The 26133-nt window shown below is 40.8% G+C and overlaps 1 protein-coding gene across 3 annotated transcripts in view; it reads left to right on the forward strand.

Moving 5' to 3' along the window:
• The window catches only part of LOC111597234 (GAS2-like protein pickled eggs), a 70711-nt gene that overhangs the window by 12289 nt on the left and 32289 nt on the right, over positions 1–26133 (forward strand). For all 3 annotated transcript variants that reach the window (XM_030224212.1, XM_030224214.1, XM_030224213.1), the window contains one exon: positions 11761–11825. The gene's annotated coding sequence lies outside the window, so the exon portion shown is untranslated. The remainder of the gene's footprint in view (positions 1–11760; positions 11826–26133) is intronic.

Genomic DNA, 26133 nt, shown 5'->3' on the forward strand with positions numbered 1-26133 from the left:
CATTGTTGTGCCTAGTGTGTGTTGGACTTGCTTCAAAGTCAACTTCCATTCTATTCTTGGATATTTTGCATTCTAAAGTTTCATTCAGCTTATTGTTGTGCCTGTTCGCACTCATTTTTCATAGTTCTGCCAATTTTCCGGCATCTTTTGAATGTCAAGTGCAACCCTGACAGGCACAACAACAATGAACTAAGATGACCAACAAAATGAGATCTTGTTCGAAACTCAAGAGCACATGAAAGGCTCCAGACGAAGTGTTACATTTGAATGCTCTAACAGCCACCTGAATAATAGTAAGAGTATATTGGCAGGCTGATGCTCGCTCTGTCTGTGTCTAGCCACATACTTGAAACCGTCGATGTATGTAAACTCCTCGCTTAACCCTCTCAGACAAGCCCAAGCATAGCTCTATCAATATTGATTTAGCTCTAGCGAATAGGCGTGTATGCAGCAGTCGGTTACAGCCACTTGCCAGGTATTCGTCTAATTGGTTTTCGTTCTCCCTAGAGCCTTGGCAAACAGCATTCCAGCCAGCTAATCCCTCAAAAGGTATTTCAGTGTGCGAGAATTGATTCTCAATTCTCTCCAGGATTTACTTGCTGGAACTGTATTGATAAGCCTTTCAGGATGCCGGCCCTGCCCCGCCGTTCTGTGTGCTTGTTTATGGCCAGCATGGACAGGTCTTGTTGCTGCTTCATTTATTACTTTTTATTTTCCCATTTCTTGTGATGGGCCCATAAAAGTGAAGCGTGTGGCTGCCTAACGCGTGCCACGCCCACTTTGCCCCGTTTTATGGGCAGTTTTAATGTGTTGCTGGGCGTCTTCAATACGGTAGCCATGCAGCCGCAATGTACAATGGAGCAAAACAAATAATTGCATGACAAAAAGTTGTTGAAGTCCAATAAAATCAAAAATTAATTCTACATTTTTTTACTCTGAATAATTAAGACGTTTTTTTTATAGTTTTTAGGCAACAAATTTGATCTTAGCCCACTGTGCAAACGCTCTTAATTGAGCCGAACATTTGCATATGCGCGATATGTGTGTAGATAGAGCATTTGACTTGGGCATTTATGGGCCTCATTTAATACTCGATTCAGTTTTCTAATTGGAATGGAAAAGGGCAGCAAATGAGATTTGCATAGAAGGCAATCGATTGATGGTGCTTGCGTGTGTTGGTGTTAGCCAACTTTCCATTTTACCAAAACGTAATCGAATCTGCTATAAAATATCACAATTAAAAGTTTTTAAATATCTCAAATATTTATTTTATATTGTGAATATGATGAAACGAACTAAGACTTTCAATTCTATATATATACTGTTTTAGGCTGTAGGAAATGCTTTCGACTTTGATTTGGGGAAATAGAGCTGTTGTTTATCAAATATATAGACTAACAAATCAACATTAGCTTATATTAAGTCAAGTGAAGTTAGGTTAATAATCTTAACAAGGCTCAAAGCTGTGCAGAGAATATTATGGTCTAAGGCCTGCACTGGCAAATGCTGAGCTCATTGCTTATTGTTGTCGACATAAGGTGACAGTATGTGGTAGGTGGGTAGGTAGCATAGATAGATAGCTGGTTAGCCCATATATCCAAAAACTAATCATTTGGTCGTATCAATCAAGCCACAAGGCAAACAACAATTGGTATTTGAACCAACTGTCAATAGTAACGCTCAGGGCTGCGTTTTTATCTTATCTAACGTATCTAACGTATTTGGTAAGTCAGACCACACTCTACACTCTACACTCTGCACTCACGCACAGCCAGTTTCTCTCAGTGTATGCGTGCAAATAGACGCAACAATAGACCAAAAGCCAATGGGAAAAAAAGTGTTTTTGTCTTTGGTCTGGTCTGTTTATTGAGTTCGTGTTTTCTCACCCTTCTCACACCTCAAGCACATAAATATCAAAGAATATCTCTAGGTATATGCATATAGTACCAACAATATATGCAGATGTGCCTTTGCTGCTTACCCAATCTTTGGGAACTGCCAGAGAGTTGTCTGATCTCTGGCATTGTTTCGTTTCTATTATGTTTACACTAATAGGTCTTGTGGAGAGGGTTAGAGATCGTTGGGAAGTGATTTCTTTCTTAGCTTTTTCTTGTTTTTAGCAATTAGCACGCTTTCAGCACATAACGATTTGGGTCAAGGCTAGTGGCCCAGCCCAATTTGTTAGATCCACACCCAGTTCGAGCAGCATCTGTGCTAGGTGTGTGTGTGTGTGTGTGTGTGTGTGTTTAAGGGCGTGATTCTTGCACTGTTTGTAAACAGACTCCACTTGAACAGACCTCAACTGCTTGGCGATCATCAATCGTCAATCGTCACACGTCGTCTTCGACTCCGTGGTTGTTGAGGCACTCCAGTTATGGGCTAGGCCAATGCATTTGTCCGTAATTGAGTGCCACGATCGGCTCGAAATTGGGCTAAGTTGATTGTGGGTGCATTGAAGTCAGTCTAAAGAGTCTAAACTAGGACAACGATCGTGGCGCGATCACACAAATTGAATGCCTAAAACTAATTAGGACAGCTCATGATCAGTCAGTCGATATCTAAAGAACACTTATTATAGCGTTGACTACGCTTAAGTTTAGTAAAGATCCCTTTGTTGTTGCAGCTCAAATAGCATGCAAGCAAAGAGAGCAAATGTTTACTAGATAACTTACAGAGGTCTTTGAACTGAATGTATGACAATTTTTATTTGCTCCGTCATGTCGAGGCAGAGTAATTCTATTCCAAAGATCATGTTCTGAGCATACACAGATCAATCTGAATATACTCTGACGTTTCTACTGTCAGTACGTTTTGCGCCATCCTTTTAGTGTTGACAATGGCCCTAGCCATGCCATTTGTCTTGGAGCTCCCCATTGACGCGTTTCCCCTTATTGGAGTTCGCCTTTGGCCTGAGATTGTGAAGTGTTTTTTATTGCTGCTTCTTAATGGAAATTGCATTTGTTTTGACTCGCAACGAACCCCTAATTGAAGAAGTAATGCGGCCAGCGGAATGTCAATTGCTGCCAGGGACCTCTCGACTACATAGAGACTTTCCTCTCCCCCCTCCTCTTCTCACGCTTGAATCGGAATGTGTAGCTACCCCTAAAGTTCTCCCCCCCCAACATTTTCTTATGCAAATTTTGCAATACAAAGCAGGCATTTGCTGTATCTTTGTGTGTCTGCATACCTATATAATTATATATATATATATATATATATATATATATATATATAGAGGAAGAGAACGGGAGAGAGCTGAAGTATCTGCAGCTGTAGCTGCCCCTAAGCCCGCTGCCCTCCTCATCCTGTTGCTTTCATCTTTTGTTGGGATTTCCTACAGACTCTTTCACTTTCCTCCTTCAGCTGCATGGAATGGTAGGGCATGATTATGGCATGGTATGTTAAGATATGGTATGGCATGGTATGGTCGGGTTGGATCTGCTCTGCTCTGATATGGTTCTTTTCAGTTCTGGCTGCGTCTTTCGCCTCTTGTTGCTGTGACGTTAATTGGAACGACGCACCATGCGTGGCTGCTGCTGCTGCTGCTGCTGTTGCTCTTGCTGTGGATCGCTTGCGGGGGCACTCGCCATATATTGGTTGTAGAAAGGGCAGGGGAAGGGATGGAGCAGGGGGCAGGGGGTGGGGTTATGTGGAGTCGAGTGCATGCTGCAGCCCGCAGACTGGGGTGCGTTGGATTAACAGCACACGTGTGCGCATCTAGCGCTTATTTATTACCTTTCAGCACCGCCAAAAAAGAAAATTCTTTGCTTTCGTTTTTATGATTTTTCACAAAACCAAACGGAAAACAAGAACCCTCAATTCGAGCATACTTGACTATCAGATACCCCTTAAATTGCTATACATTCGTGTAGTTAATTGCAGCTGATCTCAGACCCACTCCAATACCCAGTATTACACATCGATATTAATCGATTTTATTAATATTTATATATATACTAACAGACTTCGCGTATTTTATTGCCAGAAATGAATATCGATATATATCAAAAATTTCTAATCATGCAATAATCGATAATGAGCAAAAGAAGCTACTAGAAATGTTTAACACGGCAACTCTTTAAATCGATAGTTATCGATTAATGAAAATGAAATTGTTTATTGTTGTTTTTGTGTGTTAATTAGCGTCGGTTACTGACAATTTAATTGTTACTAATACATATACTTAATATCGATACTTATCGATTTTGTCATTTTTTAGTAAATTTTTTTACAAAAAAAAAGTATTTCGATATTTATCGATTTTTTACTATAATGTTTTATATCTAATATGTGTTCTGCCCGCTTCAATATACCCTGTTTTGTATCTAGTCAGTTGCAATGGGTAAAAATATGTTTCTAATGAAACGCATGTTGAGCGACACGTTCACGTCCGTTCGGCCAGCTCCTGTAAAAATCTTCAACACGTTTGTGGCAAAAACTTTGTTAAAAGGTGACAGCTTTATGGCCAACCCCAATCGCTGGGCCTGTGGAAAAGGGCGGAAAATTTGGTGAAAATCATTTCACTGGAAACATGTATATCCCATTCGATGCTGGCTGCTGAATGTATATGCAGTTTATTGGCTTTCAACTGGGGCGCATAGACCCGCGTGTCACCCTAGCATCCACTGAAGTGTACGAACGACCCGTTTGCGTAGTTAGTCTTAGTGTCGCATTGCAATGGCCTTCGTAATTTCAATTACGTTTACAATTTTCAATTCCAATTTGCGATTGCATTTGTTTTATTTAAGCTCCCAATGCCCGAGAGACCTGGGGTGTTGCGCACTCTAATGGGTCTCACTGTCCCTCTCTTTGTCTCTCTAAGTAATATCCAGATAGAACACATCGTTTTTATAGCCGGATATTGTCCATTTGTGTTGCAGCTATCACAGAGCAAAGCTCGCTCACTTAGTTCATGGTAAATGAACGCGTCGATCTCGAGACTCGAATTCTTATGCGTAGCCTCTGCTCATGGATTACTATTACTATCACAGCTAAAATTTATTCCATATTTGAGATATATCTTCCGATTACTTATGGAAATATAGTGGTCAGGGTATCTCTTAGTCAAACGCTCCCGAGTTGTAGAACCGACTACAGTTGAAGCTATAAGTCTCTGAGTCTTATTCTACCTAATACCTACTCCATCTAGCATCATTGATCATCATTGTTTGCCAGAGCTTAGTTTTGTGGCTCATTAAATTAAAGTTTTTGTGCTCTACAGCTGCTGTTCTTGGGCCGCCCGTTGATTGAGTTTGGGCTTCTAGGCAGGCAGTCAATGATGTCTAAGAGATTATTTAAACATCTGCAACTGCACTGGGCAGACACACACACACACACAGAGAGCTCTTGTCCTCCCCTCGTTTGGCTGGCTCTGTCAACAGCTTGTTACCGTTAGAGACGAAACTAAAATTGACTTGTCAAGGCATCGCAGCAGCGAGACGCAGATACAGATACAGATACAGCCACAGATACATCTGGGCCCAGACGCCCATTTCCATGTCTGCAACTCACATACATGTCTGTCTCCCTCTCTTACTCTCTCCCTATCTCTGTCTGCCTCTGTCCGTCTCTGTCTGTCTGTGTGTGCGTGTGTGGCCAAGTCGATGGCCCTGAATGCAAAGTGGCATTTGGCTTAAATCATTTGAAAAGTTTAATTTAGTGACTGAAACTTGTCGTGGTGCGTTTTTTATTTGTTGTTTTCTTATTGCTTTGCATTAATTAACATTCGAACAACAAATGAATGTTTCTTTATAAAGGCCCAGCTAGCAGATACCCTGCTTGCTAAATTGCTCTATCTGGTAGATCGATAGTTCGATAGACCATTTGATCAGCATCCTTATAGTAAATAATCTAGGCAAACTATACAGACTTATAGCATTATAGATATACAAAAAGTACTGCGCTTAAAATCGATATATATCGATATATATATATATATATTGAGAAATGGAATATAAGTATATAAATTCAATGTATGATTAACGAAAGCTTGTAATTTGAGCTCTTTGTGACACCGATATGCATGAAAATCGATAACTATCGAAATAGTGGGGAAAAGCTTATGTGACTCAATATGCGATATATGTGCTAAGAAAATGCTAATTGAAAGTTAGTTGCTGGAGTATGTGCGTTTAGTGCTTGCAAGTCGATATTTATCGATATTTGAAAATTAAGCAGAGTAGGCTATAGTAGGCCTGTTTTAAGCATACTTCTTACATTTATAGGGTATACAAAAGCAACGGGTCGACAATCTGGTTAATCGGTAATGTCTGTTGGTGGTTCATACCTTATATATATGTACTTTATGTATATATATATATATATATATATTTATATATTGTGTGTAGATTTGTTTAATTATGGTGACACATGTTGGCCGCCCAAGCCCCTGGTTTTGCGTTTAGTATCTGCTCGCATGTGGCATGTGGCATGTAGCTGTGGCAGCCTCATTAGTTGCAGCAACTATCCAACTATGCGTCGAGCCATAAGATACACAATTCAGATAGATGTCGGCGGCGTCGGCGGCGGCGGCGGCGGCTTGGCTTGGCTTGGCTTTTGCGCATGCGCAGCTCAAGAACGACAACAACAACTGCTGCAGCAGCAACAACAACGCCAACAACAACAGCAACAATTGCCGCCAATGTCGAAGTTGCAAGTAAAACAAATCGGTAGCCAAATGCCTTTGACTAATGCCGACGACAACGCCCCCGTGCGCTGTAGACGCCCCCAGCGCCGAAGCTCGACTCGATTCGTTTCAAGTTGCAAATGCAAAAACTTAAAGTGCATTAAGCACACACACACACGCACATGCATGGACGCACGCACACACACATACACTCATTTATGTTGTTATCAATATAAATGCAAACATTTTTATTTACTTTTCGCTTTTGCGCATACAATTTGCATAAATAATTTCACACAGCGCAAAGCGACTAAGTGAATAATATACAGTTTGCAAGAGCATTGCAGTGCGGGGTATTGGGGCTGGGGGCAAGTGGGGAGTGGATGAGCGGAGCAGTGGAGGGAGGGGGCGTGCGAATACATATGCACATAAAGCGCAGCCGATGCGAATGATGGAAAATGCCTTGAGTGCCTTCAGTTTCAATGATAGCGACACAAGACATGGAGAAGAGACATACGGAGAGAGCAGAAGAGCGAGGGCGAGACTAAAAAAATGAGAGTTAAAGATAGAATGGGAGCGAAAGAGAGGGGTAGAAGACCAAAGAATGATGCAGAGAGAAAGAGAGAAACACAGAACGAGCGAAAGCGAGACAGGCAGATAGAGGTGTATAGATCAGTAAGATATAGAGAGAAAAGTGGGAAACAAATAGAGAGAGAAGTAGGCTAAGGTAGACCAGGAAAGAGATTCAGAAAATAACAGACATAACAAATATATAGAAAGTTTAATAGATTGGTCGAAAGACCTCTTTTTCTCTCTCTCTCTATCTATCTATCTCTCTATCTCTCTCACTCGCTCGCTCACTCGCTCGCTCACTTGCTCACTCTCTCACTCTTTCACTCTCTCTCTCACTCCCTCTTACCCACTCTCTCTCACTTACTCTTACTCTCTCTATAAGGTAGTAGGCTTGGCGTCGTCTCTTTTCACACATAAAAAATATCTAAGCTAAGCATACTTCAAATGGATTGTTCAAAGTAAATCAGTTTATATGGAGACAGCTAGTAATAGAGATAGATTCTTATTGCCGATTATAATCAAGTTTACGGGACTTGCTTAAAATCGGTTTAACTTAGCGCCTCGTTACGCCTCAATTTTTTGACCGTTGGGCGTTACGAATTCCTTTGTAATTTATCGCTGCGCAATTCGTTTGGGCTTTGGCACATTCGCTACATACAACGAGTGTGTGTGTGTGTGTGTGTGAGTGTGTGAGTGCCTCGTTCACTGGGGTGGAATAGACGCTATTCACATTAATATTTATCTATGCATGCGCAGTTGCCGGCAATTAATCGGCTCGCTGGGGTCTCTGCGATATTTTCTACTTGTATTATCATCAATATTTAACAAACCATATGCCCTGCCTCCCATCTCTCCACCTTGCCATCCTCCCGCAGCTCCTTGGGCTGCCGCTCCACTGCGAGCATTTTAATGCAATTGGCGCCTGCCAGCGGCGACGACGTTGTTGTTGGCTGTCAACTCTCCTGTCAGCAGGGCGATCGCGGCAATTGCCGATGAAATATGACGGAACAATATATATAATACATATGTATATTTACATATACAGATATATATATATATATATATATATATATATTTAAATATATGTATAGATACTATCGCGCTTTAATGCAGCGGACGATGGTCGTTGGGCGTTGGCAAATATGGCAAACAGCCTCTGGAGCGACGCGTTGTGCATGCGAATGCTTAAAGAGTTTGCGGAAATGGCAAGCGATAAAGTTATCGATAACAATACTGGCCGGGAAACTATACCAAACAAGTAATGTGCATGTCGAAGCAAATTACTTAGAACATTTGAGACTTGCAGTGAAGTTAGTTGCATTATAAATTTATCGATATCGATTGGTAATCGGCTACTAAACAATATATATTTATGTGAATGACAATAGACAATAGTAAGCCTATATACAGCTAAGCCTTGTCATTATAACAAGCTTAAAATGAGTTTCGATAAATGATAAAATGATCGATAACTACAGCTAGCTAGGAAATTGAGCATAAATGACGTTTTTAGAATGTTAAACGAAATTAGCCAAATGATAAAGCTATCGATAACGAAAAATAATAGTATAATCGATAGTTATATGAATATACACACTGAGCTTAGAGACCGCACACATGTATAAAGTATCTGAACAAGTTATAAATTCTTTTTGATCTCACTTCTAGTTGAAAATCGACTTTCTTTCTAAGAAAGTTTTGGCAGAGAATCTTACGCAATAAATGGATTTCGAATTAACCAAAAACAAAAGAAAAATTAAACTTTCTATGCGTGTAGCATTGTCGAAAGGCCTTCAAACAGATTTTAATTGCTGGTTCCATGTCGGCCAGCAAAGCAAGCAGCAAATCGAGTTGACCAACGACTTGGATGGCCTGCTGGGCTTCGATTTCGATTTGGAATTGGAATCGAAATTGAAATTGGTTGTGAATTTGTTTGGTTTTCGTATGTTGTTCGTTTTCGTGCTCCATGCACAAGTTCATTATAATGCCGTTGGCATGTTTATTATGTTGATTATGTTTTATGTGGGCCTCTCGTGGGACACTTTTTTTCGTCTTCTTCTCTATCGAGTCGAAAACCCCTAAATCAAATGAAGTGCGTGCGCTTGGGTCTTTGTTTTGGGCTTTTGGGCAATCGTCAACTAGGCGCTGTCTAGGCCATTTGGCCAGATCATTTGACATGCCATTGGCTTGGCATTCACACTGTTTTCTGATTACCCGATCATTATCACAAACGATGTTATATGGTCAGTCTTTGGCTAATGATTGAAGATGATTGCGTCTCCAATAGTTGGCACGATCTTGAAACTCGATCGCTTGGCCCTTTCCTTCAATTCAATCCAAAACAAAAAAAAAAAAAAAAAGAGCTGTAATGTAATTGCCCTCAAGAGTCATAAATTAATTACTAAAACGATTCCCCATCTGCGGCTAGGCCCACGAAAATCGAAAGTAAATTTTTTTTATTTTTATTTTTATTTTTATTTAATTTACGATCAGTTGAGCGCGCAGACCACTTGGTCGTCTTGGTGTGTGTCGCCTAAGGTCGAACTGTTTGAGCTCTTGCAGCTAGATCGTCGGCCCTGGCTCATAGTTTCCCTATCTCTAACTCTATCGACCTCTCTCTCTCTCTCTCTCCCTCGCGCTTCCTCTATGGCTCGATCACTGATCATTTTGTTTGCCAAATTGTAAAGCCACTAGATAATTGATGGTTCTAAAGAGACACAAATATATCAATGGCTCGGCGGGTAAAAGACCTTTAAAGTTTGCTATTTGCCAAGGCTAAATAGTTATATACTTAAATACTGCTTTGCTGTGGGAATATACTTCATTCGCTATAAACTTTAAATACAAGTTAATCAAAATTTGTCCGAGCAACACAACAATTTCCTGTTCGATTGCTGCTAATATATGGCATCCCTCTATGAAGTTTCCTTGAACGAATTGCATTTGTTTGCAGTTGCTAAGGGTTTCCCTGTTTAAGTCTATTCAGTGCCCAATTCTGCTGTTCAGTGCTGTTCTGCTGGCTAGTCTCCGGAGGTGGCTCCCACCTGCAGTTGCAGCCCGCTGAAGATCATCAATCTTTGCTTTTCTTCGCTTTATTTTGGCAAGTGTTGATTCAAGTTGTAATTCATTAGCTGTGTTCGGGCGTGCGAGCAAGTGTCGATCATGGTACTGAGTTCAAAACGTTTACAATTAGGCCAAGAGGTCAAATTGGGGGTTTTCAGCTTGCTTACCTGTCAGCTAATCAGGGGCGGGTGAGGGCTGGGGCATCTGAAATGTGGCAGCAGCCGAACAGACAGCAACAACAGAGCGCATTAGTGCGCGTAATGATGATGATCAATGAAACTAATAAACAACAACAGCAACACAACACAGCAATAGCAACAGCAATCGACAGCAACAACAACGCCAACACTCATGCCGGAAATTGTAGAACGTGTTTATGGCACAATTTCAAGTTGTTGAGCCACGCACAGACAATGCGTCAGAGCGTCGAAGCTCGAGACATGCGTGCCAAAACAGATACAGATACAGATACAGATACATATACGTATGTATATATAGATACAGCTGCAGCTACAGATACATCTATAAAAATCCCACTGCGGATGCAGTTTGCACAGTAGCCAACCTTTGCTTGCAACAATATATGCATGCCACAAAGTGCAAAGCCATTTCGAATGCCGCACATAAACAGAGAGAGAGAGAGAGAGGGAGAGACATAGAGAGAGAGAGAGGGAGAGCAATCGGCAAATTGTGTTATTGCAGCGATAAACGATAAACGTTTTACAATGCGCCTGTTGCGGCACGTGCGCATGCTAAAAGATACATTTGTATCTTGAAGATACATTTGTATCTTTGTGTCGCAGATTGCGCATAGTGCATGCTAGCTAGTTATTATATGAATCCTCCAGCATGCCAAGCACACGCACTTCACACAGACACACACGCACACACAAACCACACTCGCACACACACGCGCACATTCATTTCGCTCACGCATTGACGCAGCTCCATTCATAAATTCTTCATTCAGATTTGGTGCGTTCGCTGTGTGTTCGGTCTGCAGATCACGTGCGTGCTATCTACTTGGCCAACCGGTGGGCAGCTTTAGCCAGCTGGGGGGAAGCCAACCAACCGGGTTTTGTTTCATTTCTGTGGAGCTCGCGACAGTTGGAGGCAAGGGGCAGCTATGAAACGTGTGCGCCCAACGCAGTTGGGCAGTTGATTGACCCGTTTCGCTGCCAACTGTTAATGTACTTATTCAGATATATTTACGACTATAAACACACACACGCACACACATATATATCGCGAGTTGCCCCCGCCACGCCCCCTTGCCCTAGCGAGCAAAAGACAAAAGTCGTGCCGCACTTTGAGTTGCAGTCGAATTAGTTTTCCGGTTGATATCCATACATCAATTGGATTGATCGTCTTTCGAGTGCGTGTTGCATACTAATGCCTTCTCTATATTATACAAAGACACACACACATATGTGTATATATCGATATATAAATTTATATAAATTACAGTTACAATAATTCGTTTTCTTTTTTATTTGCAGGTGTGTTTGAAGAGGAGACAACGACATGTGCAGCAAGTGCAACAGCCGCGGCGACCAGAAACAATGTAAGTTTTAAAATAATGGAATTTCTTATGAATTTATCGATTTATTTTCGCAACTTCTCAATTTATGTTGAACATTATAAGCTTTGTTTAATAATTGCCAATGATTTTTTAGTGTAAGTCAAAGCTAACAGTTAGGAAATCAATTTTCAACTCTTGGGCTAATGGAATTTATCGAATTAATCGATTTTTTAAGTATTGATTTGTTAGAAAAACTTTTTTATGCAACATTTTTGATAAACAGTAAGTCCTGAGGCTAAACTGAAAGTTTTAGAGATTGAAAAGTTTTTCAAAAAATTATCGATAACCAATTATCGATTAATCGCTTAACACCTTGAGATCATTTCACTCGGCAAGCAGTGTGCTTGCATCAAAAAAACTATGCATTTATTTATTTATCGATAACTGTTGCATTTATCGACTCGTCTGATATCGGTTAGACAAATCATATATTTGATTTTTAATTACCCTCCAAGCAAATGACGTTTCGCTTACCTCAATTCGTCTACTTCGTTTGCTGCTCAGCTGTGAGGGCTAAGATGACACAAAACATTTGACTTTGAACCTTTGAGGCGTCTCCCTGGCCTAGCTGTGTGACGTCTAAGAGTGAGATATATACAAACTGACCTCGTTACACTTCTCTCTACGAGCTGTCCGATTGTCTATTTGTCCGGTTGTACGTTTGTCTGTCTGTTTGCTTATCTTTGTGTCAGCTTTGCTTGCTTTGTCTCTGTCGCTGCAATCAGGCCGTAAATGGTTAATTAACAACAGCGCATAACTCTCACCTGATGCAGCGCTCAGCTGAGCAGTAGATCTGTGGATAATGCAACAAAATGCCAATTATGTTCATGTCCATGTCCAGACTCAAGTCTCTAGTCACAAGTCTCGGATCTTGGAGCTCAAAACTCAAGCTCAATCTGTCGTTCACTTGCTGTCTCTTTCCCTCTCGCTCTCTCTCTCTCTCTCTCTCTCTGTCTATTTATCTTTCTTGTTTTGTTTTATTTCTATTATTGTTATAGTTGTGTTAGTTGGTTCTTGTCTCGCTGCTGATGCTTGACTGTGCTCGAGACAGGGTATATTAGCTGGCTAAAACAAGGCTGTTGAACTTATTTGCCATTTCGATACCGATAAGTATCGATAAGAAAGACTCGACAGCTTTAAGAGTTAGAAATTATGTATATGAGCTATTGAATGCCTTTATTGATATATAGGGTATCTAATAGTCGTGCATTTTGTTTAGCTGCTGTTGCTGTCATACAATATGAGGCAATTGTGTCACAGCTCTTGCTCGCCAGCTCTGGACCTGGTTCCAGTTACACACTTTGCCTTGTCATTTGTCAAAGATCTATCTGTATCTGTATCTGCATCTGCATCTGCAATTGTATCTGTAGCTGCAGCTGTATCTGCATCTGCATCTGTATCTGTGTCTGTGTCTGCACTTGAAATCGCTTTGTCTGCTGCCCTGTGCCACAAATCCAATTCGGACTTGGGCAGTGGCCCTGCAAGATGTCGCTGCTATCATTTAACTCATCTTTAACTGTCATTTGTCTGTCTATCTCAGCTCTATCTCTATCTATCTAACAACTGATTCTAGCTGAGCTTCGAGCTCCAACGATAGCCTCCGCCCAAGGCGTACGCGCTGAGGAGGAAATTGTCACGCTTCGCGTGTGGCAAGTGTGCATCCCATATATGCATGCTAGATCCAAGCATTCTATGGCATTTCCAGTGCCGTAACACTAGCCCATATATATCATGTGTTAGTTGCGCTCTGAAAACCCATTGGCCAAAGGGTCGCAGTGCGCGAAGCAGTCGCAACTAAAGGAGCTAGAAGCGGGCAAGAAGTTCTCTAAACACTATCTGAAAGAGAGTATTTAAAATAGATATTTCTTGACTCGAATTCCGAGAAGAAAATATGCAAATATAAAGGAATTCGAGGATTCACATGAGAGATTAGATGGTTCAGACTCACGACAGAGCAGCGAAACACAAAGCTAAATTTAGTTCGTATTTCTTGCGAATGGAGAATGGAGCAGCAATTGGAATGCGTTTCGAGAATTCAGATTGAGCAACGATACAAATGCCCCACAGGTGTGTGCGTGTGTGTGTGAGTGTGTGAGTGTGTGTTCATAAATCGCATAAATCTTTGCATATATAGAAATTAAAAGTACGTATCGAATGGGTTTTTCTGCATAAGTCGAAAGCTGTAAAAGGGATTCCTGGAAGCGTCTCGTCTCAGCGCGATCTTTTTTGCTCGGGGTGTCGCTCATAATCCTGCTCGCTCCGATAAAGTGGCAACGGCAACGGCATTAAGCCTGATTAGGTTCGCGCGCACAGCAGAAAGCACAAAAAAAAGCAGCAAAAACAAAGCTTAACAAAATAAAAGCGAAAGAAAGGCAACGCACAAGAGTTGAAGAGCGGCCAACGACGGCACAGCCAAACGGCCAAACGGCCAAAGAAAACAAAAGTAAACCTGTACAAGTTCAAGGTCAAGTGCGGGTCTCTCGCACACAGCCAGCAACAGCTCAAGATACAGATACAAAGATACACCAAGAGCTACAGCAGCAGACCCAACTTCAACTTCAACTTCAGCTACAGAAACAATGTTTGAGATGCGCAGCTGCGTCCGAGCGAGATGGCCAAACGAGCAGCAAGCGACAGCAACAGCAAGTTCAGTCAATACGGCTCAGAACGACAACAACAACTGCAGCAACAACAGCAACAATAACACAAAAGCAACTCTTGAGTTTGCCGCCTTGAAGCTCGTTTATCTTTTGGTCAAGTCCGCACTTACACGTTCGCTTATGCTTAATGAAAGCCACTTCAAGAAGTTAGAAACGGCAACAGCAACAACAGCAGCAACAACAACAGCAACAGCAGCAACAGCATTTAGAACAACATTAACAACTCCTACAAAAAGCTGCATTTGTTTTCGCATACCCTAGCAAAGGGTATACAAACTTGTAAACGAAATATGTGATGCACAAAAGGCGCACATATATATCTATATATATATAATAATAATATATATATGTATATAAAATAATAATATATCTAAATGTATTTATTTAGTGCACACTCTGTATCATATGAAGTGGTCTATTCGCTGCTGCAGCCGAGCCATGAGATCTGATCATGCAGCATTTAAGCTGATTCTTTTTCACATGCAATGATCTAGATAGACAGTTGAGGTGGCTTTGGCTTGAAAGTCTGCTAGGGTATTCTATATTCGGTTAATTTGTCATTTAAGTATTTTATTTCTGAAAAGGCTACAGCAAGTTTTGCCAGACATCATTGCTGCCACCCAAGCAGCGAGTCGATTATTTATCACGCGGATAACGCGAACGACAGTTACAGAGTCGCGAGACAGACGCAGCTAACACAAATACAGATAGAGCTAAAAGATACAGATACAGCTAAAAGATGCAGATACAAAGTCATATACAGTTACAGATACAGATACAAATACATATATAGATACATTTACAGATGAAGTTAAAGTTACTGTTACAGATACAGTTACAGTTACAGATACAGTTACGTATACTGTTACAGATACAGTTACAGATAGTTACAATAACCGTTATAGATACAGATACAGATACAGATACAGATACAGATACAGATACAGATACAGATACAGATACAGATACAGATACAGATACAGATACAGATACAGATACAGATACAGATACAGATACAGATACAGATACAGATACAGATACAGATACAGATACAGATACAGATACAGATACAGATACAGATACAGATACAGATACAGATACAGATACAGATACAGATACAGATACAGATACAGATACAGATACAGATACAGATACAGATACAGATACAGATACAGATACAGATACAGATACAGATACAGATACAGATACAGATACAGATACAGATACAGATACAGATACAGATACAGATACAGATACAGATACAGATACAGATACAGATACAGATACAGATACAGATACAGATACAGATACAGATACAGATACAGATACAGATACAGATACAGATACAGATACAGATACAGATACAGATACAGATACAGATACAGATACAGATACAGATACAGATACAGATACAGATACAGATACAGATACAGATACAGATACAGATACAGATACAGATACAGATACAGATACAGATACAGATACAGATACAGATACAGATACAGATACAGATACAGATACAGATACAGATACAGATACAGATACAGATACAGATACAGATACAGATACAGATACAGATACAGATACAGATACAGATACAGATACAGATACAGATACAGATACAGATACAGATACAGATACAGATACAGATACAGATACAGATACAGATACAGATACAGATACAGATACAGATACAGATACAGATACAGATACAGATACAGATACAGATACAGATACAGATACAGATACAGATACAGATACAGATACAGATACAGATACAGATACAGATACAGATACAGATGCATTCATATAAGCAGATCATAGCTGACAAACTCAGCTACCTCATCTTTTTTTGCAGTGTATTTCAGCTCTGGCTGAGGGCAAACATTGTTCGGGTTTTCTTTAGGAAAGAAACAAAAGAGGCAGCGGCAGTTTTTTTTATATTTTTGGTTTTTGTGCGCAGTTCTCAGATCTCTTGTCTCCTTGTCACCATATGTCTCGATTCTCCATTCTCTCTCTCTGTCTTTCTCTCTCTCAAGTTGAGGCAACCCACACTCAACGGCCAGCGGCTGCGACTGCGCAAATGAGTTCGACTTCGACTTCGAGTTCGAGTTTCGACTTTGTGTGTTTGGACTTCGACTCGTGAGTTCGACTGCGAGTTCGAGTTGGTCTGCCATTTGGCATTCACAGCTTTTCGTTGTTGTCTTTGTTGTTGTTGTTGTTGTTGTCATTTAAAGTCTAATCAAAACATTTGAAGTTACTTAAGAAACCTACGCAGCTTAAGTTGCGTTTCTTGTTTCGAATTCTTAACTTGTCTCTGTTTTGTTTTTGCTGTTGTTGTTGTTCTTGTGCATATACACACACACACACACGCAGATACTCAGACACACACACACACATGCATGCGAATTGTTGTTGCTCTCAAGTATCGTATTGCCCAACTGAGTTTTTATTTGTGTTTGGTTTGTTTATAATAAGCGAAGCAACAAACAAGGTTAAAATCGGATTTTGGGCACAGCTTGGGGCATATTTGTGTGGCCGTTGCATGCAACACGCTGTGACTAAGTTACGCCCACAAGCGCCATCTAATATAGTTCTTAGTACGCAGCCAAGGTCGTCGTCCTTTTAGTCAACGCTATTCCGACGCCCCCGCCAGCCGCTCTCAGTGACTCAATGTGGCTCATGGCCAATGACCAATGCCTGCCCGGAAAAGGAGCTGCAGTCGGCAGAGCGAGAGAGCGAGAGAGGAAGTGGGAGCAGCGGCGACTAGTTGGAATCCTTTGTCTGAGGCGGCGCCGCCTGGGCGATGGATGTCTCTATTGATTTTCCTTGACTGGGCGCGTTCAGTGCATTTACCCTAAAAAATCAAGTGGCGACATTTATGGCAACAATGACGATGACGATGACAGTCATGATGATGATGATGACGTTGGCGATGACAATGCCATTGCTGCACATATGGAAATGCAGCACGAACAAAAGCCACACACACGCAGTGAGATAAAGAGAGAGTGTGAGAGTGAGAGAGAGAGAGAGAGAGAGAGAGAGCAACTAAGCTGATGGAAAGAAAATATGAAAAAGTTTATAAAACTTAAGCTAGGCCCAACCATCAAATACTCTGTAATTGATGAGCTTATAGGTTCTACAACTCCTTGGATCGAGTAACTATATAGTAGATATATTTATAGTATAAATGAACTCGTGGTCAGTTGAGTCAAGGAAGTTGGGAATAGCTATATGAAGTGCATAAGTGAATATATACATAATATATAATCTATCTATGTCATCTATCTATTTGATCTATCTATTTGATATATCTATTTAATCTATCTATATCTGATCTATCCATATATATATATATATTATGCTATATATACTACTTGAAATCAGTGCTTTATCTAGATGAGACGGCAAACATTTCTTAGCTCTGGAATGGCTAGGCATGGCCCGCTTCTTGCCTCCCCTTTGCAGGGTATACAAAGTGAGCAACAGCCGCGACGCGCAGCGAACGCATCCATCACAGGGCTTTAAATGCCAGCCCATGCTAAGAGGCTAGGGGATAAGGGGCCGGGGCGCCAGAAAAGGGTGTTTGCAGAGGGGTGTGCGGGCAGGGCAGGGCAGGGCGGGGCGGTGTAGCGGTAGGGGGTCTATATAGGGTGTTGAGCTGTTGCATGTGAAGTGCCTGTTGTGCTGTTGGCTCAATGGATAAATGGATAGATAATAACTTGTGAAAATAACTCTTGCACTTGAGTGCAGCTGTTGTTGTTGCAGCATTGATTCCCGCACTCGAAATGGCACTCATGTGGCATGCACACACACGTTACATATAGAGAGCGCTGTCAAAATCATGGTCCCTGAATGTTGTCTGCCCCATTTGCCGCGTCTTCTGCAGGCCAACTGCAAACATTGCAATCTATAGATGAATAGAAGAAACGAAAACCTCGACACTGAAATGTGACAGCAGCGAAGTGCAACAAACGCTACAAATTCATGCCACATGTGGCACACAGCGTGGCGAGTGGGGCCGCAGGTCGACTGGCAGCCAGCGACTGTGCTGCAATGTTGAGGTAGTTGCAGTTGCACGGACGTATCACTTGTGGCTGGTAATCGATATGGCCATCGATATCGATGCCGATATCGATCTATGGCGAAGCGAAGCTAGAAGTGCATAGCAGTTGCTTGAACTCTCTTTCGAATCTGTTGGCAGTAGATCAAGTTCGCATGAGCTAACAACGCCCGCAATGCGCTCCAATCGCTATTGTGCAATAACGAAAGCAGCTCGGAGTGTGTGACCCAATAACAACAACAACAACAACAACAACAACAACAACAACAGCAGCAATTAACTATATAGTAAGGCATTGCAACAAGCTGTCTCATTTATCAAACGGCAATTGTTAATTGAAAGCGTCAACAATTATTTTTTCACTCTCTTGTTTTTTTTTTTGTAGCTGTTACAATTTTTTTGTCTTTTCTCAAGCAGTGCTCGAAAGTGCCTTTTGTTGTTGTTGTTGTTGTTGTTGTTGTTAGTGTTGTTAGTATTGTTGCACTTTTGGCTGTCATTTGGCAATTCACACTTAACGGCATGTTGAAGCACCTATCCACAGCTCCGCAGCGCCACAGACGGAGAGCCACTCGTACATGCACACCACCAATTTCGTAAATGAAAGAAGAAGAAGAAGAAAGGCTATCAGCAACTCGACTTGATTCGAGTGATAATGAAAAAAGCGTTCAATAAATTGTTACCAAATTGAAAATAGAAACTATCATAAACTGAGACACAAAAATCGAAATTGAAATTGAAATTGAAACCGAAACCGAACAAATCTATTAAAGCAATTGCTTTGATATCATTTAAAGACATCGTTTGCATTTCATTTTCATGCTCTGCAAGGAGGTGTGGTAAATTGGTTAATGTATATATATATATATATATTCCTGAACAGGAGAACAAGCTGAGCTGACGTCTCTACATATAAACTCAGCGATTTCCTAAGCTACTAAAAATTAGATCCTTGAAGCCTTAAAGACTTGAAGTTTATCATTCGATAACTCATTTCATTTAATTAATCGATAAGTATCGATACTAATCGAACTGTGAAGGCTACACATATTACGAATTCCTTGGCACAATCATTTGGCTGCGTCGGAGTCGGAGTATCTTCGAGTCGAGCACTGCCGTTTAGATCACTCTTATTGGGTTTCTGTTGCTAATCTAGGTATACGACACAGTTAGATTTCTGTATTGAGATTTCAAAACGTATAGTTCAGCTGTAACATGTGTTTTCGTACGATATAGTATACAAATTTCCAATAGAATTTCGTGTTATCTGAAAACTAGAAACAAAACAAGCTTTTGTATACAATAAAATGTGTTTAGCGTAGCTGATTGATATAGTCTTTCGATTTAGTTTGCATGAAACAGACGCTGTTACTATATTAACTCTTCTCAGAGAGAGACAGAAAGAGAGGACAGTGGGACCCCTTTCAGTCGAGCTCCACAAACAGTTATAGTTCGGGCTGGCGTAAAGTTTAGTTCTGATTCGGAGCACAAGTTATAAAGGAGAACTGAACACTTCATAAGACAAACTTAAACAACAATAAACAAAGTGCCTAATTGTTAGAATTAAGAAAAAAGTGAAGTAAATTTCGAATTCAAATCGGATATTTATTGATATCCCAACTCTGTCGCTTTCCTAAGCAAGGACGACTATGCCATATCAAGAAAGTTAATGCTGGTTAGTAAACTCATCGGTGCTGTCGTTCCCAATTCGCAACGAATTTCGAAATGCGTGCGACAAATTCAAATTGCGATTCGCCAAAAAAAAAAGGCAAAACAAAAGAGATTTAATCGCCAGACAAGTTTGCCTTTAACTCATGGGGTATATTGGCTTCTGTAGCATTCATTGCATCGAGCTTGATCTACGTGCGTCAAATCCTTGGTGCAAATTGAGGCTCCTCTAGGAATTCAACTTTGACGGATGTCGGATGTTGTTTCGATGCCTAGTTTCGATGGCTATTACAACTCTCGCTTTCGAAATTAAGTTTACAATTCGAGCAAATGAATCCCGAAATTCGACAATTAAAAGTTTTTCGAAACTAGTCAAAAATGTCAGCATCTTTTGAAGTGCGAGTTTATTTCACAATGTTGCGCAAATGAAGCAACATTTCTTGCACAACAAGCTTATGTGTAGGGTGTTTTCTAGTCGGTTTTGGGGATGGCTAACTGGCGAGTGACCTTATAAGCATGCGAATTACGTTGGCTCTGGCGATTGTGATGAGTGCATCCTATGCACAATTTGGGATTTTTAATTAAAATTCACTTTCAAAAATACCGCTAATCATTTAAACAGCAACTGAAACATCAAAGTTCGAAATCGAAATTCGAAATCCGAAATCGAAATGGAATTTGACTAGCCGAAGAAAGAGGCGAACAAAGCGAAATACATGCAAATCAATATTAATATGCGCAAATTTGCATATTCCATTCAAGCTAACTCAGTGGGGGGGCGTGGCAGTCGGAACCATTTGATCGGTGCGATCGATCACCGTTGATATGTCTGCATACGTATGTGTGTATGCACATACACTCGCACACTCATTCATTCATTCATTTATTTATTCATATAGCCGTCCGTCTATTCGATCGATCAGTCGATCGAGCTACGCAAATTTACACAACCCCCGAATGCGAGCTCATCACATCGTACCACCCAAATACTCCGAACCCCGGGGCGCATTGTTTTGCTACAATTTCCAATCAAAAGTTGCACAAAACACCAAAAATAACTAGCTTACGCCAAACGCTTTATCTGCCCACCTAGCCCACCAATCAATGCCACTAATTAAGCAATATTCAGCTGAAGAAAAACCCACGTAACGTCATTAAATATCCGTGGCTCCATTCAGGTCTCGATCACGCGATGACCCCCCCGAATACATTCTGAATTTCATTTTAGCACTTAGAAATACTTTCCAAACGAAAACTTTGTTTCCCAACAATATATAGAGATTCTTCTAGATGCATTAAAGATTTGACGTCGAATCCAGAAACATTTTAGAACTGTGTAGACTATAAATTGTGGAATTATTATGGAATACTTAAGAAGTTTTCCTTACCAGTCCATACGGAACATAATATTCAGTCTTTATATTAATTTTGGGTTGATATTACTTCTAGATACTTATGCATCTATTTATTAATCAAATGATCACTGGAAACCCTTTGTGACTATATTGTATCTTAAAGCAATATCTGCTTCAGATCGAATAAATATATCAATTTTATTTAATAAATTGATGAGAGATCGTCGATTGATCAAGTTTGTGTGGTGCAGTGAAGCTCATAAATATGAAATGTATGAAAACGATGCAGCTGAAGATCCCTCTATCTCTCTCCTCTTCCTCCTCTTCCTCCTCTTCCTCCTCTTCCTTTTCTTCCTCTTCTTTCCCTTCCTCCTCTTTCTTCTGTTTCTCCTCTTTCTCCTGTTTCTCCTCTTTCTCCTGTTTCTCCTTTTTCTCCCCTTTCTCCCCTTCCTTCCCTTTCTTCTCTTCAACCACTTCCTTCTCTTCTTCCACTTCCTCCTCGTCCTCCACTTCCTCCTCGTCCTCCACTTCCTCCATTTCCTCCACTTCCTCCACTTCCCCCTCGTCCTCCACTTCCTCCTCGTCCTCCACTTCCTCCTCGTCCTCCACTTCCTCCTCGTCCTCCACTTCCTCCTCGTCCTCCACTTCCTCCTCGTCCTCCACTTCCTCCTCGTCCTCCTCTTCTTCCTCTTCTTCCTCTTCTTCCTCTTCTTCCTTTTCTTCCTCTTCTTCCTCTTCCTCCTCTCCCTCCTTTTCTTCCTCTTCTTCCTCTTCCTCCTCTCCCTCCTCTTCCTCCTCTTCCTCCTCTCCCTCCTCTCCCTCCTCTTCCTCTCCCTCCTCTTTCACTTCCACTTCCTCCTCTTCCTCTCCCTCCTCTCTCTCCTCACTCCTCTCTCTCCTCACTCCTCTCTCTCCTCACTCCTCTCTCTCCTCACTCCTCTCTCCTCACTCCTCTCTCCTCTCTCCTCACTCCTCTCTCCTCACTCCTCTCTCCTCACTCCTCTCTCCTCACTACTGTCTCCTCACTCCTCTCTCCTCTCTCCTCTCTCCTCCCTCCTCTCCTCCCTCCTCTCCTCCCTCCTCTCTCTCTTTTCTCTCTCATTCTGCTTCTCTCTATTTGACTGGGACAAGTCAAGTCGACTCGACTGTTGACGCTCATCAAGAACATACAGGATTCAGATATAGATACATAGTAGTAGACGCAGAGTCCCTGTGAGTATCCATGCTTAGCTAGTGTATCTGTGCTTCGTCGTGCTCGCAGTATATATACGTATATATAGCACATATTTAGCTTTCGCTTATTGTTCGTCGTATTAAGTTTTGCTTGTTTTTAATTCGAGCCGTGAGTTAAGTAAACGGGCTAAAGCTGGAGCCTAATTAAGACCACGTTGTGACGTTATATAAATGGCAATAGTGAAAAAATACAAAAAGAGCAAAAAAATACAAATAAAACCAGAAAAGAGTACGAAAAGCCAAAGCCGAAACCAAAACCGAAATGCGATTGCATACGCGATTGTTTTTCTTTTGTTGAATTAAGTTTTTTCTTCTGAATACTCGTTCGCCATGCGGAAGAGGAGTATATTCGTTGTACAGCAGTGGAAACCGCAGGCTAGACGCCTTGAATTCCGATTTGTAGACACTATAACAGCATCATCAATTTATCGATAAATGTCGAGCGAGTATTACGCAGTCGACTATGCTCCACAGCGAGGTTCTTAAAGTTTTCAATTTTATTGTTACTTTATACGAATTGAGTTTCTTTTTTCCTGCGAGAAAATTGCTCAAAAGAAAGTCGAAATTTTGCATCCGTTGCCTTGCGCATAAGGCATAAATTATACAATATAAGACAGTTGTTAAAAAAGGATTATAATATAAAGTATGAAGAAGAATAGGAAGAACAGAAAGGAAGTCGTTCTATATATAGCCTGGGCAAATATTTCTGGGTATAATTTATAGATCAAATTAGAAGAAGAATCAGGCAGTAACAGTGCCTCGGTATAAGAGTAAGAAATAAGCGGCTTACTGTTGCGTAGAAGAGGTTAGATATAAGTTAGAAGAAGGAGTTTAGAATGGGTATAAGAGAAAGCGTTATTGGTAGAAGATAAACAAATGTGGTGTAAGATATAGAAGCCCATGTATAAAATGAAAAAGGTTTGGTATACGATGCCTTGTAAAAAGTATAACAAGTATAAGACTGAAGAGTTTTGGTATAGAGTTTAAAGTTATTTCGTATAAGGTAGTAAGTTGGGGTATACAAAGAATCAAGAGGCTTGATACAAAATACAAAAGACTTGGTATAAGCTACGAGAGGTATATAGTATAAGAGTTGCGAAAGCTTAGTATAAAGTATAAGAGATGCGTTTATTAATTGATTTATAAGTGGATGAAGCATAAACTATAAGAATGTCGTATGAGATCGATGATCTTTGGTATAGCAATGAAACTAAACTAAATTTTAAAGTATAAAACACAACTATTTAGCATTGAGGAGATTAATTATGGTATAAAGCATAAGTTAAAGTACATAAGACGTATAAGATGAGCTCAATGAAATTATGAAATATGTTTGGCTGGCAAAATATATGAAATCAAATAAATATTTCAAGTATCTGATTAATTGAGTGAGATAGGGAAAATCGACACTAAAATCAAGCTTACTGAGGGTTCACTGTAGTCAAAACGATGTCACGAACTTCAATGGGTTCTACGGCTACGGCTACGGCAGCGGCAAGGTCGGCGTAATGATTGAATTCGCATGCTTCGTGCAAATTGCAACAGCTTATGCAACAGCAGCAACATCAGTAACAGCAACAGCAACAGCAACAACTGCAATTTGATAAATAGATAAGCGATAAGTTTTATGGCTGGATTAGCCTTGGTTAATTCGGGATTTGCTTTTGAACGGACGAGACATTTAGCCGCGGCCAAGCAACTGATGTTGCTGCGGTTGCCACATTAATCTTCGCCTGCCACAAACCTCTTGCAGCGCACAGTCTGAAGTTCACAGTTCAATTGAGCTTTACCGCTAATTAGCTCTGCTCGCTGCCTGGCCAGTTGAGGGCGGTGTCAAGGGGCATGCGAGATGCGACTTATGTTATGTAGTTACCTGCTGCCAGCCCCACGCGCCCTACCTCTTTGGCCATTGCTGTTGCCGCTGGCAATTCGATTAACCTGGTGCCCAGCAGCAATATATATATATTATGTATTATATATATATATATATATATATATATATATATATATATATATATATATATACACCTGTGTGTATATACTTTTCTGTCTTATTTATTGATTTTATTTATATTATGTTGACTGTTGTCGCTTGCATTGCAGCTGCGGCTGCTGTTGCTGTTGCTGTTGCTGTTACAGCTATTCTTGTTGTTGCTGTGGCTGCTGCTACAGATAATGTTGTAGTTTCTTGTGCTGCTGCTGCTGCTGCTGCTGTTGTTGCCGTGGCTATTGCTGCTGCTGCTCTGATTGCTTAAGCTGTTGCTGTTACTGTTGCTCTAGCTGCAGCTACTGCATCTGCTGTTGCTGGTGTTCTTACTGCTGCTATTTGCGCACATTGTTGTAGCTGTTGCTGCTGCTGCTTCTTTTGATGTTGTTGCCTCTGTTTCTGCTGCTGCTGCTTGCTGTTGCTGTTGCTCTTGCTGTTGATGTTGCTGTTGCTATGACTGGTGCTATAGATAATGTTGTAGCTTCTACTGCTGCTATAGTTGCTCTAGCTGTGTTCTTGCTGCTGCTGTTTGCTCACGTTATTGTAGCTGTTGCTGCTTTGCTTCAGCTGCGCTGCTGCTGCTGCATGATGTTGCTGCTGCTGCTGTTGTTGATTTCATTGTTGCTGTTGCTATTGTGGTTTTGTATCCCACAATTATGTCAGCTGCAGTTCCATAGTCATAAATTTGCGCCGCTCGTTCAATCCACATTCATTCATTGGCACAGCCACAGCGCGGCAGGTAGCAGGAGGGGGCAATATATTGCTGCTGCTGCTGCCGCCGTTGCTGCTGCATGTGGCAGCTAGCTGGCGAATTGTGACAATCCATTAAAAGCAAATATGCATTTGGAATGCAGATTTAATGGGAAATGCACATATTGAAATTTATGATACCACTTGATCTCGCTTGGGTGTCCGAGTGTTTTTTTGTTTTTTTTTTTTTTGTTTTTTTTTTTATATCTTAATCAGATTCCTGAACGTGGAGTTCATTAGTTATATTCAGTTGTTATGCAGGCATGTTCCGCTTTTCACTTTCGACAAGAATGCTCATGCGAAATGCCTTTTAGCGTTCGCTCGTTTATTCATTTATTCACGTTCTTGCTGTCCGGCTGGCTGTTAAATATTGTTTCAATTGCATTCGTTTATCTTTATTCATTAATATTTTATCAGCTTCATATGCATACTGGTAAATGGAATGCTGGAATGAAACACTAAGATTTATAATATCATGTTTTATCCCAGGCTCTTCGTTATTTCTCTTATTTATTTGACACATGGTAAATGGAATGCTGGAATGAAACACTCGAGTTAACTGTTGCTTAAGATG

The sequence above is a fragment of the Drosophila hydei genome, unplaced genomic scaffold (genome assembly GCF_003285905.1).
Source record: "Drosophila hydei strain 15085-1641.00,03,60 unplaced genomic scaffold, DhydRS2 tig00000413-arrow-arrow-pilon, whole genome shotgun sequence".
In the NCBI taxonomy this organism is placed as follows: Eukaryota; Metazoa; Arthropoda; class Insecta; order Diptera; family Drosophilidae; genus Drosophila; species Drosophila hydei.